This window comes from Anarrhichthys ocellatus, unplaced genomic scaffold (assembly GCF_004355925.1).
Source record: "Anarrhichthys ocellatus isolate YVR2014 unplaced genomic scaffold, GSC_Weel_1.0 scaffold113, whole genome shotgun sequence".
Classification (NCBI taxonomy): Eukaryota; Metazoa; Chordata; class Actinopteri; order Perciformes; family Anarhichadidae; genus Anarrhichthys; species Anarrhichthys ocellatus.
This window is the reverse complement of record NW_022280143.1, coordinates 827,566-835,228: the sequence shown is the minus strand read 5'-3', so window position 1 is coordinate 835,228 and position 7,663 is coordinate 827,566.

Genomic DNA, 7,663 nt, shown 5'->3' with positions numbered 1-7,663 from the left:
CTATTAATAGTAATATTTGATAGAATACTGCACAGACTGCTGTGTGTTTCTTTATTCAAAGTGTATTCATATTGAACGCATGTCCAAATTGCACAACATTTTTTAAAAAGCACTCCCAGGTGTCCCCAGAAATACACCCACCAAGTGTGAAGTAGATCAGGTGAGCAATTCTCGCGGTATGTGAAGAACAGACGGACAGACAGAGAATCCATGCTTTACAGGTATATTCACACCAAAAAGACAGCACACAGTCTGCCAGCTCACAGCTAAGAAAAACAACCTTCCTCCCCGATTAAAGCTGATTCTCCCCATCTTCCCCCGAACCTTAGTGAAGCGCCTGTTGTGACAGGATATGATATTTGGAGCGATCAGCAGTGATTGTCTGCTGACTCACCACAACAGGAGCTCACAGAGAGGCCCATGAGTCATCGGCAGAAAAAGGTCAGCTCAACTGGACATTTAGTTTCAAGATGGCATTTAACAGAGAAGGGAAGAGAAGTGAATTTCGCACTGCAGGATCTTCAATCTAAAAACTCGGCTGGCCCTCTATAAAAATGCCTTCGAGCTCCGGCGTGATGATTCACTCTGATGATGAAACGACTGTGCGGCTTAAAAAAGAGATATAAAGCCACACGCCGGGAATGATGGACAATAAGCAGCATTCGGAATCGTTAATTCTGCTCCAATTAATATTGATTAGATTAGCTTTCAATAATCCATGCTTATCTGTGGAGGATAATGTGTGTTGGAGTGCGCATAAACAACTCTGGGTCCAAGTTAAAACAACAATATTTTAATAATGAATAGAGGAGACTGACAGACAGTCATTCAAGTTCCTTTCGAGCAGAATTGGAACACAATGGCTTGCTTTTATGATATACCCCGCATCAATTAGGTTAGTTATCTGCATTGCTCATTTGTTTTATGGCGTTGTTTGTATTGCGGATGTTTATTTTATGATGCTGCTTACTTCAGCTAAGTGGACGTCCAATGGCTCACAACAAGCACTACTTCACTCCATATGGGAAAACCTTTTTCTTTCTCTCTCGCTCTTTTTTTTTTTGTGTGAAAAAAAATAAATCCCCCCGGCCACTCAAAGCTGCTTTGCTTCCCCATGGTCTGTCTGTTATGTTTATCTGTTGCAGCACATCTATTTGTTTTTTTTAGTCTCCGTTTTCTCCTCAGGATTCTGTTTATGCCTGACTGGGCCCCGCACTTTTAAAATGATGAAGGGAAAGCTGCAAAGTGTTCAGGAAGGAGATCTTTTATTTGTATGATGTATTTATAGTTATTGGTTCCATTTGTTATCAGCTCACAGCAGCTGGACAGAGAAATGTGAGGAGAGCGACAAGTTAACGTGAGTCCAACTGATCTGCTTTCCCCACGCAGCAACGCGCCCGAGTGATTGACAGCGAGCATCTGTTGTATGGAGCTCCGATGTGTTCAATGTGAAATAGATAAATAGAAACCCAGTGTTAAAGTAAGTAAGAATACATCATTCAAAACCACGCTGACATTTGTGCACAAATAACAAAAAATCAAGTTCTATAACATGGCACTGCTTGGCAGTATTTCATCTGGTTTACTTTAAGTATTTTGTTTAAAGGAATTTACCGTTGTTTGTTCAATATTTCTGTTTTTAACTAACCTATATGCCCCATATGTATGCCGCAAGATGGATGTCAGAAGAACGGTCAGCAGGAACTGAGGCTCAACCCCGGATCCAACATGTTGATCTTAAAGTGCTTGATGACACTACAAAACTTCTTCCAATGACAAAGTATACAAAGCTGGAATTACCAAATGAGTGAGAGACAAAATAGGACATCCAAAGGTTCCTCAAAAACCAAGACTCAAAGGCCGACCAAGTCGCCCCATAGACGGCGCATTTTTTGGCTTGACCCTTTCAAATTGCCTTGATAGCGCCCTCTACAAATATTCAAAATCGCAGCCCCAGCACTACGTTTGACCTACATGTATGAAATTTGGTAGGCACATGTATCACATGAAGACTTAAAAAAAGTGTCTTGGGACCATGCTCTAACATCAACGGGAAGTCGGCCATTTTGATTTTTGTGTGAATTTCCCCATGATTTCTAGTCGCTATACTTTAACGAACTCCTAGGGACGTTGTCAGATCCTTTTCAAATTTGGTCAGTATAATCTAAAGACCTTTGCTATTAAAAGTTACTCAAAGCTTTACGTTTGATGGAATGGCGTAGCCATGGCGTGGCGGCCATTTTACGTAATTCGCCGTTAAACAACAACCCGGATGTAACTCCACAAAACGCAGCCCCGGCACTACGTTTGACCTACATGTATGAAATTTGGTAGGAACATGTATCACATGAAGACTTAAAAAAGTGTCTTGGGATAATGCTCTAAAATGAACAGGAAGTCGGCCATTTTGATTTTTGTGTGAATTTCCCCATGATTTCTAGTCGCTATACTTTAACGAACTCCTAGGGACGTTGTCAGATCCTTTTCAAATTTGGTCAGTATAATCTAAAGACCTTTGCAATTAAAAGTTACTCAAAGCTTTACGTTTGATAGAATGGCGTAGCCGTGACGTGGCGGCCATTGTAGGTGATTCGCTATTAAACAACAAGCTGATGTAACTCCACTGGACTTGCTCAAATATGTCCCAAACTTGCCATATTTGATAACAGTCATGACCTGAGGATGTCTACAAGCCAATTTTCACTCAAAGTCATAGCACCACCTACTGGCAACAGGAAGACAGCGTTATGTGACAAACTGAATCCGATTTATATGACATTTACATGATGTGGTCTATACTTGATGTAGAGCAACACAATGCATGTTTGCGCGTGTTTCTAGCGCCACAAAGTGGATACAGGAACTGGTGGAATATTTGCACTACATAATTTCCAGCATCACACAGTCCAAGCATTAAAAATATGTCTAACTTGTGGGCACGCTGTCTGATGGTCGCAGATATTCATGGCCGCTTCTGCCGGCGTCCCACCAGTACCCCCGAGATGCGGGAAGGTGCGAGGGCCCCTTCATCGCTGCTCGCAGCTTTAATTTTTGTTGTTGTTATTGTTTAGCAAGTTGAACTAGGCCAAAAGGGCAAAGCACTGTAAAATGCAAGAGATTATTTTAAGGTCGCCAATTTACTGTAAGCTGTTTACATAATGAACTCCCTGGATAGTTAGTTTTCCCAGACTTGGTCAGGGTATCTGGGGCTGCTCTGTACCGGCTGTGAGCATGGCTACATATGTCCTGTGCCAGCATTAACATACTGTACAAATGTGTATACAGTACAAATTAGTGGCGGGCTGTGTATTTTATACCCGGGCCTTCTGTGCTGTCCTACTACAGTTGAATAACCTAATTATGAGCCACAGCTACGGTTATTCGTATTAAACTGTTCGGTACGAGGCTTAGGAACCGAACAATATGTTTGAATAATACTAGTGCATTTGGAAAATGCAGAAGCTTTTAAATTGTGGGAAATATAATGTTTTCGGTGGACTGCGCTCACGTAGGAGACGACGGGCTTTGTGACCTTTGAACCCGGAACAAAACAAATCAAAACAAAAAACAGCTGAGGCTACGCTAAACTAGCTTAATGGGAAAACAACCGCGGCAAACCCCGCGATGACGGGATGCTTCGTCATTAACGGACATGTCAGAATCAATGTAATTAACACAATCACAAGAACAAACTCACATGAACCAGTTACATATATTTATGTGACAACAAAGCATGACAAATCAATCCAGCAACACTGCAGCGCTAACACGCATATTCCGCCGCACACTGAAGAGCACGAGCCATTCAACTATTATTCACATCAGCGGGAACAATATTAACCATATCATAAAAACGACACAATAGATAATCTAACAGTAGTAACGCTACTGCAGATGTAAAAACACAAAAGCACTTCACTTACCACAGCTGATGTTCACTTAAAGACAAAGTCCATCCTTCTTTCTTTTGTTAACAAAGATTTTAATACTTGTTCAGAACACGATCAGTTCAGTTCCAGTCAGAGGTCCTCCTGCGAATGTGTTCGTTGAGTTGTAAATCCACTCGGGTCACAGCAAAAGTTTCATTCTTAGCCATAAAATGTGCAACGCTTCACCGCAGCTATCAGCCAGAAATACCGTTAGTACAAATCCTTTTCCATGCTAGCTGTGGGGTTGACCACTCCTTTGATACAATGTCCAGTTTTTCTGGTCTTGAGAAATCCGTTTCTCCTCCTCCTTCAGCCATTGAGTGTTAAAGAACACAGCTAGGTTAAAAAAAAAATAATCTACACCAAGCAAAACGCTAAAAATGTCATAACTTCTCTTACATATGTTTCAACCGGAACTCTTACTAAATACTAAGATCTGCTAGCTAGCTTTCTGTTTGACAAAAGTCAGGCTGGCCCACTGACAATCACGGCGCACGTTAATGCAGACGTACTTAGCAGGCTACCTGGGTAGCAGTGGCACGTCAAAGAATACGCCCAACATGTCAAACTAAAGATCTGATTGGTTGAAGACTATGACAATCAACAATATCGTCCCCATTCATTTTAATCTGCAAAATCTACCTAGAGGGCTTCGGGCCTCTATCCTTACATAGAGAAATAGGGGCTGAATCTGATTGGATAAAAGCTCTCCTTAAAACAAGCTGTGCTGGAAGCAGAGCAACAGAGGAAGACAGTAGCTGTGCAATGAGAAAATAAGCTAATGGGAAAAAAATTATAATACATGTAGTGTATTTGTGAAAAATTATTAAATTATAAAATAGCTACAACTTTGTGATTCTGTTTAGGCCAGCAGAGAAGGCCTTCTTGAGAGGGGAATACAATGTTCCTTAAAAAATATTTATTTCTGTCACTATAGGAAATTCAATGGAAGGAAGGCACACAGACCTTAAACTGTCTTTAATTTTAGATTCATCCAAAATGAATTATTTGCACTTGAAAAGAAAAGAGTCTTATCTTGCGCTGTGCTTATGCAATGACAGCCGCAAAGTACAAGAAATCGGTGCACGCCTTTGGTGTTGGCCTTCAAGAACCACACGACAGCTGAAAAACACAAGTTTAAAAGAAACGGCAAAGCTGAAATGTTTCTCTAAGTGGGTGTCTTTGGCAGCCTCGTGTACTATCGCAGATATGTCCCTATTGACTTATTTCAGTCCCCATATAGAGGTCAGGCAATGACGCCGTAGCGCCGAGAGGGGCTGTGGACCCTTCCATCTTCACACCGCACTGCTACACATCAACACCGCATCGCACGCACACACACACAGACTGTAGATTAGGGGTGGGAATAACCAGAGGTCCCGCGATACGATATTATCACGATACTTAGGTCACGATACGATATTATCACGATACTGCGATATTATCGCGATACTGCGATATTCTGAGTATTGAGATACCATAGGCCTATATTGCAATTTATTACTTTTTCAACTTCAAATTATGTCCCCAAAGGAAAACTGTGTCAACATGTTTTATCTAATAAGATAAAGTTTTCAGTCTGTTCATCTCACTTCAATCATTTTTATTGCATCAAAATAGGATTGTCAAGCAGACAGACTGACCAACAATGTCATAAATGTTGCATGAACCTGACAAACTGAACTGTTTGTATTACTACATAGTCCAACCTAACTAAATGCAAACGTGTGGACTCAGTATATGAACTATAACTTATATAAGTAGAATATAAGAGTTATATAACTCAGTATAACTTGCGATGCGTGGACGTCAAGGGCAGAGAGACAGTTATGCGCTGCACTCTCCCCATGAGCCTGGCTACTGTTGGCAGATGTAACCCCCGTTGTGAGGCCAGACTTTGTTTTGACCAACTTCCTACCAATCACGCTGACCTGGGACCTTTGCTGACCTCACCAGAAAATAACTCAGCACCATCTAGTGGACTGAAAAAGTAATTGATTTGATTTTTCTCAAAAAAAAAAAATTCTTTTTTTTTAATAGTTTATATAATAAAAGATCGATACTTGGCGTCCATGTATCAATACAATATCGCCACGCAAAATATCACGATACTATGCTGTATCAATTTTTTCCCTCACTCCTACTGTAGATGCATGAACTTGCGAGCAAACACCGACGAGCAGGCATGTACTCGCACATAAACACACATATGCAGTCTGACGCTTATGTACACAAACACATATATGGAGTTATTTCTCGCTCTGGCACGCTTCCACTCGATGAAACACACACACACACACACACACACACACACGCTGAGCGAGGAGGCCAGATGGAATCACAGCGTGGGCTGTTGGCCTTTCACACTCCGGAGACTTGATTTCTCACTGTTTCTTCTCCTTCCCCAGCCCTTTTTCCCCCCCTCTCCTTCCTCATCCACTTACCCCAGTTCCTCTGCACTCTCTCCTCTTTGTCAGCGCGCCCTCGCCTCCATTTCCCATTTTTGTTTTCTTTCTATCTGACCTTTTTATCTGTCCTCCGATTGCCTTTCCATTTTTGCAAACAATACATGACAGAGGTCGATTGTGTTGAGCACATTGTTCAATTCAAAATGAGGCAACATTTTTCTGAAACCACTCGAAATGTATAGTGAAAGGTCAAGAGTTATGGCATAGTGACGCCGGAGAAAAAAACCCTTCATCCCTCATTTGTCCTGAGCTATAACCAGGAAGCGCACTTTCAGGGAGAAATGCTCCAACCCTATGGGTTGTTTGTGCCATAAATATTGATTACAGGTTGACGGCAATTAGAATAATGTAGCGAAAAACCTTGCAGCCTCTGCCAAAACCTTCTTGGCTTTGGCATGCAGTTTATAGAATGAAGATGGTGGAGAAAGTTTGCAAGCGGGGCCGGGTTCTGATTTAAGATAAAATTGGATATTTGTTAAAGTCAATACAGTGGATATTGTTACGATATTTATTGCATACAAATGAACTGTAAATGTTTTGGTCAGTTTGGCCCAGTTTACATTCATACTACTACCACTCGGAGAGAATTTGTTTACCTTGAATTTATTAGGCCTATACTTTGGGCACCGTTTTCAACTATTTATCCAATAAATTATTGCCTTAAAGCTAGCAAATTAGTATTGGGTACCTGATTTCCCAGGTACCCATGGTTGGTAATCGCTTCAAGAGACCGTTCGATACCTGTACGAGTGCAGATTTTTAGTGAGTGACACTAGGCAAGAAGTAAAACTTTGTGCTATGACATATATGATTTATGACATATGATGGTTGGAAATGTCTTCAGTGGAACGCTGACCATGTACCTGATGGCGAATCATGACATAATCTGTGAGGCCTCTTGATACCAGGCTGCAGATGGCAAAAACCCCAGGCTCCTGATTCACAGCACAGCATGGGGAGCAGTCCGGTTCTGTCTTATAGTGTCCGATACAGCTCAGGGCAAAGTCTGTATCACACACACACCCTCTCTGTCTCGCTCTCTCTCTCTCGACACAGGCTTTGTGTCAAAATGTCGTATAAATATTTAAAGTCTGATCAAGGGACAGTCAGGCAGCCGGAGATTCCCGGAGGGTCCAAACTACCAGTTCTAGCTGTTAATGCAATCCATTTTTTGGTCAGACTCCACTCATTCCCACAAGTCTGAGTGTGATCGACTCTAACACACACACACACACACACACACACACACACACACACACACACACA